Raw genomic sequence first — 16141 nt, 5'->3', positions numbered from 1 at the left:
ATCACTAGTAGCATTGTATTATCAAATACAAACAGAATGTAACCAACATGTCTTTAATTATATAATTACATGAATGTTAAAATTGGTTCATGTGTCATGCTTACTGGTTATGATTAATATCTTTTCATATGATCAAAGCTCGTTTAAAAGTAAATCTGAAATAATTTAGTTTAGAAGTTATAATGATCATCAGAAAAATTACCTAGTGATCATGAAAAATACTTTGCTGTTTTGCCAAATTTCAAGGTTTATCTGCATACATAGGAAGACATTTTACTTTATAGAAAATGCTTTTCATACATAATAGCCCTAGAATTTATGGCAAACAATCTGGTATAAGCCGTAGATTAACACAACTTTACATCTCTACATGAGGTGTTCAGTTAGAAAAGGGGACAATATGTGACATGGGACAACATTTCATGTATCTGAAATACTAAGGTTTAATACCATTCCAGTCAATATGTCAAAATAAAAAGCTTGATGGATCAGAAGACTCAAAATCACAGGTTATAGTTAACAGCTTCTCATGTAATCAATGTTAGTTTTCTCAAATCTTAAACAATATGTAGTATAACTGTCTAATGATTGAATGATCAATGATCATAAACTGAAAAGCCCCAAACATTTGTTTATGATAAAGTAAATAATAGTATGGCGCCTTATGGCTACAGATTTTTTGTCCATTGAAATATATTTGCAGGAATGTAGGATTTCGCTGCCATATACGGTCACTATTCCCTAAGCACTAAAGAAATCATAGCTAAAAGTCCTTCGGCAACAATAATTTTAGAAGCATCTATCTGCTTACCATACGCCATATTAACATAAATCGCATCACACACTCGCATAAATTGACTTTGATATATTACATTCATGCATACACTTCACTTGTCCTTTACTTACGATTTTGGATGCAAATTTCTGCTGATAAAACTCAAAACAATGTTGGCTTGCTTTTGAACATCAATGACTGAAATGTCGCTCGCGAGATCGTCTTTGCCAAGCATTTACAATTCATCCAAAAATTTTTCGCCCTCTTGAAAAAATTCCCAGTTTGAAAAGCAGCATTCATGTCAATCTATGAATTTGTAAAAGATTTCCATAAATTCCATCTGATTTTAGTTTAGTTTCTATCATGCTTTAGAAAATTATTATGAAACGATCAAACATTCAATTCAGACAGCGAGCTTGACTATGTTAGTTCAGTTGGCTATCAGTCGAAATAGGTCAAACCAATCACAGTAAGACAAAAATTTAAACGAACCAGTTACACGATAGCAAGTGGACTCCCTTATAGGTACGGCCACCCCGCTTCTCGGTCGAGATTATTCCAGATCGTCCACTGATCTGGCTGTTGACCAATGAAATAAGCGTTTTGGCGTTCATAGACTCCTTTATCCGTCGAACCACCCCGCTTATCAGTCAGTTATTCCAAGTCAATTAAAATTCAACTGATCTGGTTACCAAGGAGATATTCGTTGGATTAGTCATTAGTTTTCAATAATAAATAAAGCTGGATTTTTATCACGAAGTAAATGCGATAATAAAGTAAGAATAATAATGAATTTTTAACTAATATGAATAGGTAATTTTTGAGTTTCAAACATCAGTCGCGCGACGGATTTGACATACTCTAGATCCGCCCCTGATGATATCCTCTACCAAACATTGGCTTTTTTCTCTTTCTTTGTAAAAAAAGCATAAATGCTTTAATGGAGAATCCGTGAGTCAAAGCCAAGAAAGGTCTCGAACCTGTAGTTAAGTTTGACAATTGTGGCCACCTCTTTGTTCATGACCTTAATTTAAATATGATATTGGCTTCAGCAAAAATCCAACTGCCCGAATTTGCGAATGATTATAACGATAATCTAGCTATCTTTGATAAATTGGCTGTATGAGACTGTTAAATATAAGCAAAATGTGATAAAAACGTTCAATATTGGGAGAAAAACACGATTTAGCATAAGCTGTTTAACTTATGTTGCTGAGGAAGTTTTAGGGTTTGATAAAAGCTAAGTCCTTTCAACTTTACTTAACCTGTTTGCAACAAACAAAAATTATTTTATAACAATAGAGAAAACTACTATTATACTTCTTAATAGCTACATGTCATATCAAATGATGATCTTTTCAACAATTTTATTCCCATTTGATCAATGTAACTAAAATATCCAAAAAAGGTGCTTTTAAAAAAGCAAATATACTATAATTATCTATATGCTTTTAGTTGAATGACTGTTTATAATGTACAATCATAAAAAAATATAACATTGAAAACGGAGTAAAATGTACTGAAACGTAGAAACCGTCAACGATTTTATCAACTTTATGTCAAAAAGCACAACTCTACACAAATAAAACCTGCAAAGTTATACTAATTTGAAACTTGTCCTGGCATAGCATTTACAAAAACAGTCATTGAAAAAATGTGTTTCTGTTTTGTAAGAGCAAACGTACAACAAATATCTTAGCCGCAGTTGAGTTATTATAAACGGAAGTTGTTTGAATACACATACATTCATGACAAATGAGAAAATGCCCAGACGAAATCAATGGAAGTATTTACAGGTTTGCGTAATCAAAGACGACTTCCTGTCACAATTATGGCTAAAATTTCCTTTTGCTAGTTTCTTTGTACATTACAATTTGCCTGAGTTATCGTTTGGCTTGACATAATATTTGGCATGATTGTAAGTTAACAACTTATATAATTGAATGTCGATTAAACTTAACATATTTTACATATTTACAATGACATATGTATTATCTAGAGAACGAGGAAAATTTCACCAATATTTGCCTATTTCTTGATTTATTTTCAGTTAAGGACTTCTGCTGCCTGAAATCCTTTATCAATTTTAAAAACCTTTAAAAAATATCCTTTGTCTATGGCAAAATTAACGAATGAAATCGGCAACTTTACGCAAAGAGCAAATTTTTAAGAAGGAGCAGCATCCTATAATTTCCAGTTTGTTTCAAAACAATGCAGGTCGACCTTGTACCATCTCAGTTTTCTGCCATCATAAAGCCAAGAAGACAAATTTTTCAGGATTAAATGTCTTTGCCGGTTGTTCTGTCTCTTTCACAAAAATTTTGCTAGAATCAAAAGTTTGTAGAATGAAAAAATACCGCAAAAACTGTGATTTTGTAATACAAAAGTATAGTAAGCTGGACCGATACCCCTACGAAGGTCATAATCAGATGAGTCAACTTCCGGCTTCAATTATCTTACTATATATTATACATGTATGCGTTACCCAGTGTAATATACATATCAGTGATGACAACACCTGACGAACTATTATTACAGAAATTTGCATATTTGTGTTCTTTAAGAAGATTGTAAATATCTTTTCTGCTTTCAAGAGCGACACACGAGCAGTAAAAGATGAGAAACGTAAGTTTCTAAATCAACGTCGTCAACTTACTACAAGCCTTTTCACTCTAACTACACATGTAACTTTACCATAAATAAATTTAACGACATCATTTTTGTTAATGGTGGTGTAGTTAAGACATACACAACACATAAATATCAAATGAAGCTTAGGGTGTTTAAATTATGAGATATGATCTTCGCACTTAGCTGGACATAATAATTAGGATTCGAGTGCAATCAGTGACGCTGGTCACCTGATTTTTTTTCAGGTCCTGAGACGATTGATTAAATTTTCCAGCTAAGTGCGAAGATCATATCTCATTTAATTTCAAACACCGCACTGCATAAAACATTCATATGACATTCATTTCACGAGAAAACATGAGCCCAACAATATTGACCTTCTCACCACTGTGTGACTTCATAGCTCAGTGGTCAGAGCACTGCACCGGCACCGCAGAGGTCATGGGTTCGAATCCCGTTGAGTCACCTGATTTTTTCAGGTCCTGAGACGATTGCTTAAATTGTCCAGCTAAGTGCGAAGATCATATCTCATTTAATTTCAAACACCGCACTGCATAAAACATTCATATGACATTCATTTCACGAGAAACATGGCCCAACAATATTGACCTTCTCACCACTGTGTGACTTCATAGCTCAGTGGTCAGAGCACTGCACCGGCACCGCAGAGGTCATGGGTTCGAATCCCGTTGAGTCACCTGATTTTTCAGGTCCTGAGACGATTGCTTAAATTGTCCAGCTAAGGAACATCATATCTCATTTAATTTCAAAACACCGCACTGCATAAACATCATATGACATTCATTTCACGAGAAAACATGAGCCCAACAATATTGACCTGCTCACCACTGTGTGACTTCATAGCTCAGTGGTCAGAGCACTGCACCGGCACCGCAGAGGTCATGGGTTCGTATCCCGTTGAGTCACCTGATTTTTTCAGGTCCTGAGACGATTGCTTAAATTGTCCAGCTAAGTGCGAAGATCATATCTCATTTAACATAAATATCAAATTGACAAAAAAAAGGAAGTTATCACGTATAACTTCCAAGTTTACATGAATTGACGAACTTGTGAAGTAGGACATGAAAGACAATGGATTTAAAATAGCTTAAGTTTGCTAATCATGAAAATTTGAATTCTAGCATACACAATTATCAATGTTCCGTACGCCCATACAGTTATATGTTCAGATGAAGTCTGTTGCAAAGCAAGAATGATTTGATTCCACACTAGCCAATTAATTTTTTGACAAGCATTGTTTAATACAAACCTCAATGAAAAGAAATAATCAAATATCCTTTTATTCAGTTATTATGTGTTAATAACGCGATGACACGAAATTAAGCCATCATTCACATCGATTTGCATAGCTGTTAGAAAAATTGCTGTGCTCATTTGTGATTTAAAATTTTACCTGTATGTATGAAGTTCATTGATATCTCCTGTCATAATGATAGCAGGGTTTAAAAACTCAGACTGTGAAATTTGTAAGAGAGATTTCAATTTAATATAATTGGCATATGTATTGTGGTATAAACATGCTTAAATGATGTTTTTAAATTTCGTGGTAAGCGTTTTGAACTTAACTCGATGTTCATCAATATAAAGCTTTGTTAAATTTCACATCTTTTTGAGTTATACAAATATAAAACAAACTTCTCCATGTGCTTTGTTTTTGCAATCGTCCCTAAATAGCTTATATTTATTTGTATTAACAAGATTATCATGCAGGAACTGATCTTTTAGTCATGCCTCACTAACAAATAGCCATGTCAATGTCCTGTTGTTAGATGAAACATGTATTATTTAGATGTTTCTACGGTGGCCCGTATGTGCCACAGCTTCTGCGTAGAAATATGTAGCTGTTGCATACAAATCGAGTTTCTACGTACAAACCCGAGTGTTCTCCGAACAAATATAATGTTGCTCCATGGAAAACGAACTGCTCACACAAATGTTAACCTTCTGCTTGTTGAAATGCTATCCACACTTAAAGAAAGGTTGCTACGAGCAAATAACCCTCTCCACGCTGAAATTATCTTTTCTATACAAATAAACATACCGAACACTCTCTTACCCCCTTGCAAAAATAACACACGTGCACACACTCAACGTCAAAACCAACTCAAAACAAACTCCTACTACACCATAACGAGCAACAAGGAATGAAACCATGAAGTTGTGTATACAATGCGGAGAATATGTTGAAGATAAGTCGAACTTTGTCCGAGCTGTGGAAAGTATTTAATAGTTTTAATAATGTGTAGCAGAAACTGAGTACATTTTGCTTAATTGAAGTTTATTTGCAATATATCAATCTTTGACTTTGTGTTGCACGTGTTCGTTCTTAACGGAATTATATTAAAGTTTTATCCCCAAATATAATTATAAAGCTTGAATTATTATGTTTCAGGTTTGTCAGAGATGCAGCAATATAGTTGCAATGCATCCACGCCTGAAGCACACGCAAAGCTCGGCAATTACTTTGAAGAATTTAAACAAGCAAAGCAAGGGTAAAACCTTACCATCAAGTGGCGTGCGGTCATGAAGCGTAGTGGCAAGCGCCGCTTGCTAAGCATTTTACCGAACATTTTGGATCAATCTCTGAGCAAATCAGTTTAAATTTTTCTGTTCTAAACAATGTCAATGTAATCTTTGTCTAAATTGTCTTTACAGTTGAAATGCTTGCTATTTATACGCGATTTACTGTCGTGATTTTCGGTTTCACTTTTGCTACACTTGTAAGATGAGTCAAGTGTATTAAATTAATGGATTAAATTAATTTATTTTATTAAGCAAGGCAAGCGCTTGCCTTCGGAGCTCAATTTGAACATTTGCGCATGCGTTAATCTAGATTTGGTGCCTATTCGAGGAATATCGAGAGGCAAGCGGCGCTTCTAAGGCGCCGCTTGATAGCGATTGGTCAACAGTCTTATACGCTCGCAATTTTAAACATATCAGCGCACGAAATATATTCGTATATTCAACACATTGACATCCGAATTATTCACGCCGTTAATGTTATCGTTTATTAAAGATGACTGAGAGCGAAAGGTAATGTTCTGATTTCAAATTCAAAGTAGTAGTAGATTTCTAATTTATGTATGTAGAAGATATTATCTGTGCATGTTATAACTTTAGCGTTATATGTCTTGCGTATGAGCTCTGAACGTGATTTCGTACTAGAACGCTATTAAATTTTGTGATTATTTTATTCACTAGCAAAGAAGTTGTTACAACAGTCGTGAGTATTCTATATGTTAGAATTTATTGGCTTTTATATATTTTGATAAACAAGGTGCAGTTATTACACAGCGGATAATGTACTTGAAATTTGAGTAGATTTACGTAATTATAAAGTTAAGTGCGTAAGTTTAGCGCGTTTTTTCAATACTGTTTCAGTCATGACAGATACATTTTTTCGACAAAGTACTCCCAGAAATCGCGGGAAATGCGCTCCAGTAGCCGTCAAAATCAAAAAATTTTCTGGGGGAGCATGGCCCCAGAACCCCTAGATAGCTTCGCGGCATGCCGCGAACCTCACCCCAGCGCCTGCCTACAATTCGGTCACCGCACGCCACAAATATCAAAAAGCATCTGCGTGGAAGAGGAAGATACAGATCGGGATAAAACAGTACGATAAAGATGTTTCAAAATCCCTAAAAGAGAAGAACCCTTCCTCAACAGTTGATGCTGACATTGCCAAAGAAACATAACTCGAACATTGAACATTTAGTTGTGAGAAGAAGTATTCACAGCGATAACAACAGAAGTTGCGTCTACGGTCATTCACAACTTGTCAATATTCACAAAATAGGGAAGAGTTAAGTTATTCAAGAATATCTTTATTTCAGTGCGATTTGGGGAAGGGCTGAATGCACGAGCTGGACTGTGATGATGATCAAATGGAAGTTATATTTTCAACTCATTTTTGGCAGTTCCATTATATATATTGTCATAGTACCAATTATTAGTTTATTGCCCCATCAACCAGTATTGATGTTGGGTAATATTATTGTTCATCAACTAGTACTGATGCAAAGTGTGTTATTCCTTCCTATCCACCACTATCGTCTGTGGTTTCAAGCCGAGATGAACCACCATCTGATATCCAGGCCATAGACAATGTAATATTAGTTGAAAGTCATGAGGCTCATGATTTAAACAAAGATAGGCATTGTCCAACATTACCTACCCAGTATTTTGCCATTCCTTGCACATGATGGTGATAATAATAGCAAAAAATTCCGATAGTGGTGGATAGGAAGGAATAACACATTTTGCATCAGTACTAGTTGATGGAGCAATAGAAATATTACACTTGGCATCAGTACTGGTTGATGGGGCAATAGGACCAATAGATTGGGTACTATGACAATATATATTGGAAGGACTGCCAAAAGAAGGAGTTGAAAATATGGCTTCCATTTGATCATTATCACTGCTTAGTCCAAGCTCGTGCATTTCAGCCCTTCCCACACATTCATCAGCACACAAATAAAGATGTATTCTTGAAAATGGCTTACCCAACTCCTCTTTATATTTTTGTAGTGTGAACAAGTTGTGAGATGACCGTAGACGCTTAACTTCTGTGTTATCGAGGTATAACAAGTGATACTTCTTCTCACAACTAAATGTTCGAAAATGTTTCGAATGTTTGGTTATCGCTTCTTGCAACAACTGTCGTGCATCATTGTCAGCATCAACTGTTAGGGGAAGGGTTCTTCCTTTTAGGGATTTTAAGGAAACATCTGTGTCGTACTGTTTTATCCCGATCTGTATCTTCACTCTTCCACGCAAAGTTGCTTTTTTCCCCTTGATGGTAAGGTTTTTACCCTGTTAGTTGCTTTTGCTTGGTTAAATTCTTCAAAAGTAATTGCCCGAGCTTTTGCGTGTGCTTCAGGCGTGGATGCATTGCAACTATATTGCTGCATCTCTGACAAACCTGAAACATAATAATTCAAGCTTTATAATTATATTTGGGGGGATAAAACTTTAATATAATTCCGTTAGAACGAACACGTGCAACACAAAGTCAAAGATTGATATATTGCAAATAAACTTCACGATTAAGCAAAATGTACTCGGTTTTCTGCTACACACGTTATTTAAAACTTATTATTAAATAGTTTCTTTCCACAGGTCGGACAAAAGTTCGACTTATCTTCAACACGTTCTCCGCATTGTATACACAACTTCATGGTTTCATTCATTGTTGCTCGTTATGGTGTAGTAGGAGTTTGTTTTGAGTTGGTTACCCCCGACGTTGAGTGTGTGCACGTGTGTTATTTTTGCCAGGGGGTAAGAGAGTGTTCTGTATGTTTATTTGTATAGAGAAAGATAATTTCAGCGTGGAGAAGGGATTATTTGCTCGTAGCAACCTTTCTTTAAGTGTGGAGAAGTAGCATTTCAACAAGCAGAAGGTTAACATTTGTGTGGAGCAGTTCGTTTTCCAAGGAGCAACATTATATTTGTACGAAGAACACTCGGGTTTGTACGTAGAAACTCGATTTGTATGCAACAGCTACATATTTCTACGCAGAAGCTGTGGCACATACGGGCCACCGTATGTTTCTAATACAATTGAGATGCGTGGAAAGAAGTGGCTTTTCGTATCTTTAAGAATTTTCTTGATAATCTACATTTGCAAGGTGCGTTCTGATTACATTCTGATGTGTCATTGTGTTTAAACATAGATGGTATAGGCACAGAATATAGAATATGCAAAAGAGTCACTCGTGTCGGAATATCTGATGTCCACTCGCATGTTGTGTCGCGCATATTAGCTGCCATAATCCAGCAAGATATTTAGTGCTTTTCACTTGTGTCCTGGTTGACTTTTTGACTCTGAAGATAACTACCGCTAAGGTTGTCGAAACGTCATTTAACAGCAACGAAAACAGTCCTTCTCGTGACTATACCAACCTGGACGATCTACATCTACAAACATGTAATCAAAAGTTAATGCTTGGTCTAGTGATTTACATAATTGGTTCTAAGGGTGTATGGGAGGTCGTGTGACTAACGTAGACATAGAACTTGTTTAAAGAAAGTGAAGAAGGAAAGAAGTTATTCAGATTCAGATGAAGATGATGTGCCATTGGTATTTTATTTACTTTTGTTGTTTAACCTTGAAAACCACATTATCATTTTATTCGTGCGTCGAACATTCACACGAGAATCGATTGTTTTGCATTCGGAAACAAAGTTTAAAAGTCCTACAGAAATCACAAACTTGAGAATTTGACGCGTTTGCATGTTTTTACGAGATGTGACTTCGGTGTGTGAATGAAGCATTGATTTGAATATAACTGCCATGTAAGCTCAGCAATGTCTAAATAAAGCTTGCCGTCCAATTATGTTGTCAGTTCAATGGCATGAAGTTTCGGGAGGGAGGGGCACTTTAAGTTATGACTGGTTTTTATAATAATAATAATAAGGACTTTATTTGAAGAGGGGGACACGTAACAGCTGAAAAGCTGACAAACCTGTGGCCCTCTAACTAGATTATACAGGATTACAAAAAAACTGATAATGAATAAATATGTAAATAATTACAAAATTCTACGATAAAAATAGCTGGACATATTAAAAATATTCAGAAAGATAAAATTAATTTATAAAAAATTAAAATTAAAATTAGGTAGTGTGCTATTGCTTAATATTGTTTCAAAGTTGTCCAGGTTTTTATATGAGCTTATAAAATGCTTTTTCACAGCTGTTATGCCGTCTCTCAATTTGTTTTGTTTTCTTTTTTTTATTTATGTCGAAAAAGGCTTCAAGGTTTGTATAACGAAACATTTTTCCAATGTTTTTCGTCCATACCGTTTAGTCTTGAAGATTTTTTGTTCTTCAGGACGAAGATTGGTTTGCAAAAAAAGCAATCTGTCAAAAAAAGAAAACGAAAAGGCTCAAATGGCGAAGAGGACGAAGACGATTACCAGCCAGCGGTATTAGATCAGAGATTACGTTTTTACGATTTACGATTCTCTTGTAGCGAAGTAGAAAAAAGCTCATTTCCGGTCTTGGTACTCCCACTTTACCTAATTGAGTTTGTGACTCGTGTGTCTGACGTAACATTTTGTTTTTCAACTAAAAAGTCTTATGATGGTTGTAGTTAGCTATTGTTGACAATTTATTTGAAATGAATTTGAAATATTTTCACAATATCATATAGGTACACTGTTAAAAATTAATGTTAAAACAACCAATTTTTCTCTTAGCTACCAATTTAAATAAGTTAATTTATCATATATTTTATTGATCAAACGGAATTGGTCGTTTCAACTAATTCTTCTTACGTTAGAACAACGCCATGTTTATTGGTAAACAGTTTTTAACCAATTGTTGAATGGTTATACTGATTGTCTTTATCATTGCAATGTGTAATGACCAATTTTTTACTGGTGAAGTTATAACTCAAAATGGCGTATTCGAAAGAGTTATAGCGCTACTCAGTGTTTTGAGCATTTATTCATTTCATTGTTTGTTGCAAAACTGGCTGAAACATAAAAAAGCATCTAATTATTGCATACACTGGTTTGTAGACAAAAAATTGCTTACGTTTTTACGTAAACAGTGGAAATAAAAAAAAGACAAACGTATGTATTATTCTCACGCAAAACATAAATCCAAAAACTTTTGTCAAAAATTTGTTTCAAATAACTAATAAAAGATTCTTTTGAAACACTAGATTTCTTAGTTAAGCTTGCACGCTTGCTGTTTACGACCATGATGGAATGCCCCGTTTTGACACACCTACAAATGTCACAATAGCATGACAACTGACAGGCCAAGCACAGAAGAAGCACTATTGCCTTGCTATTGCTCGCTTAATCAAATTTGTAATGTGCATGTGCGCACGCAAATATTTTTCGCTAGGATATTTTGGATTATTGATAGTATTACAAAAAAAAAATGATATCTACGCTGTCATATGGTGAAGCAAGGTACGTAGATTTTACTTTTCTTAAACATTACGTTACATATAACTATTTACTCACATGTATAATAATTGCTATAACAGTCTACATTGAGAACGCGTGTAGTAGTAGAAATCACAGCAGACATGAGACATCGTTATGTAATTATAATAAAATACAAGCCTTTGTCACTCGTCGACATGTGAAATTCATGTGGGAACACTTATTGGCCATAGCCTTTTATCATTTATTTTGATTTCTAATACAACTTCAAGCGTATTTTTCTCTTATTTCTGTGATTAGAAGCCGTACGCGATTTGGGCTCGAGTATTCAAGTATATCGTGAATTACGAAAAGTACAGCTATATTATAACCAAAAGGATCGAACGATTTAGTTACAGTGCGACTGAAAGTCTGAAAATTACGCATTAGTCCGTTGCCTGTGGCCTCAAAAGATTTACTTTCGTAGCCACCATCGCGGTTTTAAATTTTATGAACGGTATTCTGTAGTTTTCAACATGCTAAATTCGAATTTCCACTCACGAAAACCCTCGGTTTTAGAATTTTGACGATGAAGATCGTTCCCGTTTTGTTGTTTAGGCTACATTTTTACTTGAAGTACACATAATTTACCGCTGTTTTTTTATTCGGGTCGTGGGCCTACAGTTTATTTAGAGAGGTAAACAAAGCAAAATACAATTTTCTTGTAAGAAAGATTATACAAGTTGACTGAATATTGAAAATTGCTACAAGAGGTGTTATAATACAAAGACAAGGTTCAATCAAGAAAGATGTGAAATCTTGATGCTACTTGATAATTTTCAATGTTCATTTCATTGACTCATTGTCACTTGACAATTCTTCGTCTGGAATTTTTGCAACCAAAACCTCACCATACTCATCTGTTTGTAATTCTTCTGTTTTATTAAAGCACGAAAGGCATTAAGAGAGCTCAATGCAAGAAATGGATGCTTTTTTTACAAGAACATCTATTTTTTGAGCAACCAGTAGTGCATTTGCATACAATTGTAAATATTTAGCACATCGATTAGTGCACAACTGCCATCTATCTAATCAATGGAGATAGACTTATTTTTGGTCAATTTTGCATCCATGGTTGGAAGGAATTGGTGGAGCACAGTGACGATTTCCATATTGCTGCTTGTTAATTGGAACGTTTGATGTATTTCTCCAGACAATCTTCATTAGGAGGCAAGTACCTAGCCATGTTAATGCCAATGCCAGACATTGAGTGGTAAATCTTACATTTTATGAATTAGGGCAAATTTATTTTACTCCCCCTCCCCTTAGGTGTTTTAAAACCTACCTAGTAGGGATGGGTGGGGAAAATTTTTTGGTAGATACTAGACTTTCCCAAACAGTTAACGCCTTTCTCTTTTCATTTTCAAGATATTAAAGTTTGTGGAGTGTGCAAGTTTGCACAACCAGTGATGTCATATTGCATAATTCAGTTGCATAATAAAGGATGTATTTTATATGATGAATTTATCTTTTTAATAAAGGGAAATTGATTGATATGATTTTATTGGTTATTCAAAATGTTACGTCACATACAAAACTTCTATATTTTGAGAATGAAAAAAGACATTCATAAACTGTTTTACAAAGTCTACAGTCAATTTAATAGTTCTGTTCATTGTAAATACACTTTGAAAAGGAAAATTTTTGCTTCACAAGCACTTGAAATCCATATATAAAATATAAATAAAGGTTTTTGATTGATTCTATGAAATTGAGTCTGCATGGAAACAATTCAAAATTACTTGTATAATGTGTTATAAAATTCTGATAAGTCTATTTTAGTTTTAACTAGAATTATTGGATTAAGATTTTCATGTATTTTTCATTACTTTGCCGTATAAAAGCTCTCGACATTTGGTACTTGTCAGAAGAACTTAATTAGAAAAATTAGCAAATATTCAATTTGTGGATCATAAGTAACATAGCAAATTTGTTACTGTATGTTTGAGAAAGATGGCAAAAACTGTACTTGCATACGTAGACTAATATACTTATTATAAGACACAGTATTTATGCCATATTTTGTAAGGTCTTTATTAATTATCAATGCTTGGGGAGCCAGAAATAACAAAATAATTACATTGTGAATATCACATACATGATGGGAGAATGTATCTGCTTGATTTTGACCATAATCCAAACACTGCCCAATCTAATTTATTTATACCATCCTCAATCAGCAAAAGCTCCAGAGGCAAAGAAAATAAAAATGGATAGGTCGTACCTTGGTTTGTCTGTATGTTATTTAAACAATTTTTACTGATACATGTACAATGTTGTTGCGGTTGTCAAAATATTCATGTTTTTTTCTACTTTTTCATTCTCAAACAAAGTCGGCGAAGAGTGGATCTGTTAAGTGAGTTTTCTAAATTGGCTTTCTATGGATGGCTTTTCATTACTTTAGTATTTAAACTCTTCATTAATTTTCTCAATTTTTTATAGCAATGGCGTAAAGAAAGAGAAAGTCACAGAGAAGAAAGAACGAAAGGCAGAGAAGACGGAGAATAAGGTTCAGAAAAACAAAAAAAAAATAAATACAAACGAGTTTGTCTTATCTTTAGTAGCTCAAAAATCTAATGCCCGTATTCTAAAAGCACATTCTCGCGCTCGTTGTGGGCGACTTAAAAATTGCGCTTTCTTTAATCAATGTCTAAATTTTAGCAATTATATTTCAAAGTGAGCAATAAGTAGCACGAAAATTCCATCTTTGATTAATTAAAAGATGATTTTAAAGTCACATTCGGTGTTTGTGTGAGTGAAACTTTAGAATACAGGCCTAAGTTTGGTTTTTTTTCTTTGGTAGTCAAGTTTGATAAATCCTGATGCTAACATGAGCGACAGCGTCTATGATGACGTTACACTGGTAAGTTATTATTTTTATATCATTGGTATTTTTTCCAAAGTGCGTACGAAAGAGAAATTTTGTTATTTGTCATTCCCACGTTTCCTGGATAAGTTACAAGTCACTGAGCTTTATAAATTGATTGTATTCCGAGAAACTCGTGATCTGGTGAGAGAGAAAATCTTTGTGAGAACCTGAGAGTAGGCGCAACCCTCGACCTTCGGTCTTAGGCTTGCACTGATCTGCTCTCGAGTTCTTTCAAAGGCCTCCTCGGTTTTCATAAGACTGCGTAAACACAGTAAACATCTTTTATTTCGAGTGATTTCAGCGTGATTGACCTGGTCGAAACGTCAGACAAGACCTGTTATCAAATCCTAACAAAATAGCCTTCGCGGATTACATAAAGAAACATTTTCGTTTCGTAAGCACTTTAGTGTAATACCCTTTTATCATAAATTTGTTTTGGCCTTTTGTTTTATATACTCTTTTTTATCGTCTTGCTTTTTTTTTAAATAATATTTTTATTTTGTAGTTTTCTCGAGCGAAACAGACGTAAGTTTTTATACTATCAAGCTAACTCTTCATCAGGTGTACATATACTTCAGGGGAGAGGGAAGGTGAAGGATATGGATAATTTGTTTATGATGTATAAATATAACAGAAATACTGGGAGAGGGGGAAGGTTCGGGAGGTGGATAATTTCTTTATGATACGTATATAAATATTACAAGCAGTTAAGCATAATGAATTTTGATTTGTTTTCCAAGAAATGCGTTTCCACAGGACAATTCCCATTTAGTCCGTGATCTGTGACCGATTTTCTTTCATTCCCGTTGGATACCTCAAAGAAGGTCGTGGAAAATTCAAGACAGAACGACTTTTACATGCTTAGCGCAGTTTTACTTCTTGTCGTCTCCAAAACGCTGCAGTTTTATTGCTATATTACATTAAAATTGTAAAATTTGTAGCTCATTACAATTTTGGAATCCGCCTATTTCCCAAGGAAACTTCATGTTATTTATATTTTGTGTGTTAGTGCCAGACCTAATAGAGAGCTATTCCGCACGATAATACTGGCAACATAAATAAAATGTCTGAAAGAAATACATATTTCACTCGTGCATTAGGTTGGATATTAGCAATTGTTGCGAAGATAATATTTTGAAGGTTATAATCGTATTGTGCAAGACAAGGCGCGCTTTTTTTAAAGGTCTGTCTCGAATTCGTCGTCAATGTCATCATCTAAAAACTCCTCTTCCTCAACATCATTGTCGTCATCAATATCTACATTCGTGCATGCAGTACACGACCATACATTTGTGTACTTCACTCCAGCTTTGTTACATGAACAACGTTGGGAGTTACAGCCACGTTGCAGCCAGTCTTACAACCACAATGAACGTTATCAAGTAGGGAATTCGGCGCTAGGGGAATGGTCATCCATACGATTTCAGACTTGCAGTTTCCCGTCACTCGTTTGCCACCCATTTTTATCCGGAGGAGTAATATCCATTTGTGGTTGTAAACAGAAAGGCCAAAGCGCAGCTTGGTACAAAAATGTAAGTTCCATAAACTTCCATTGCTAATCACGAGTTAGTGTAAATATTGCTAAAGTCATTCTTATTGCATTCTGTATACAACTGAGAGGTATTTTTTAAAAAGAAGTTAAAAATCTCAGTTAAGAAGCATAAAATCTCAAAACACCAAGCTAGAACTCAACATTATATGATTCTTAGAACAAACTTAGCTACTATTTGTTTACAATATGTCAGAAGTGGTAAACATTTGTATTTTTCAACAATCTCTTTCATAGGTTGTGATGATTGTTAATCTTCAGTTAAGGCTTTATGCTCAAGATCATGTTTTACAATTCAAGAAAGAATATTTTTCAGTGAGCCATTTCAGAAGCCAGAAAGCTGGGGGTTTTTT

The 16141-nt window shown here is 34.6% G+C and overlaps 2 long non-coding RNA genes across 2 annotated transcripts; both read left to right on the top strand.

The window, feature by feature from the left end:
- Positions 1-9449: 9449 nt before the first annotated feature.
- LOC124436903 lies at positions 9450-10298 on the top strand. Its single transcript, XR_006945535.1, has 3 exons — positions 9450-9509; positions 10182-10189; positions 10263-10298. It is a non-coding gene; the product is annotated as an uncharacterized LOC124436903 (long non-coding RNA).
- A 3250-nt stretch (positions 10299-13548) lies between these two features.
- Positions 13549-14235, top strand: LOC124436854. The gene is made up of 4 exons (XR_006945512.1): positions 13549-13606; positions 13704-13726; positions 13813-13879; positions 14174-14235. It is a non-coding gene; the product is annotated as an uncharacterized LOC124436854 (long non-coding RNA).
- The last annotated feature ends 1906 nt before the right edge of the window (positions 14236-16141 follow it).

This window comes from Xenia sp. Carnegie-2017, unplaced genomic scaffold (assembly GCF_021976095.1).
Source record: "Xenia sp. Carnegie-2017 unplaced genomic scaffold, XeniaSp_v1 HiC_scaffold_16, whole genome shotgun sequence".
Taxonomy (NCBI): domain Eukaryota; kingdom Metazoa; phylum Cnidaria; class Anthozoa; order Malacalcyonacea; family Xeniidae; genus Xenia; species Xenia sp. Carnegie-2017.
This window is presented reverse-complemented; position numbering and strand designations above follow the sequence as displayed.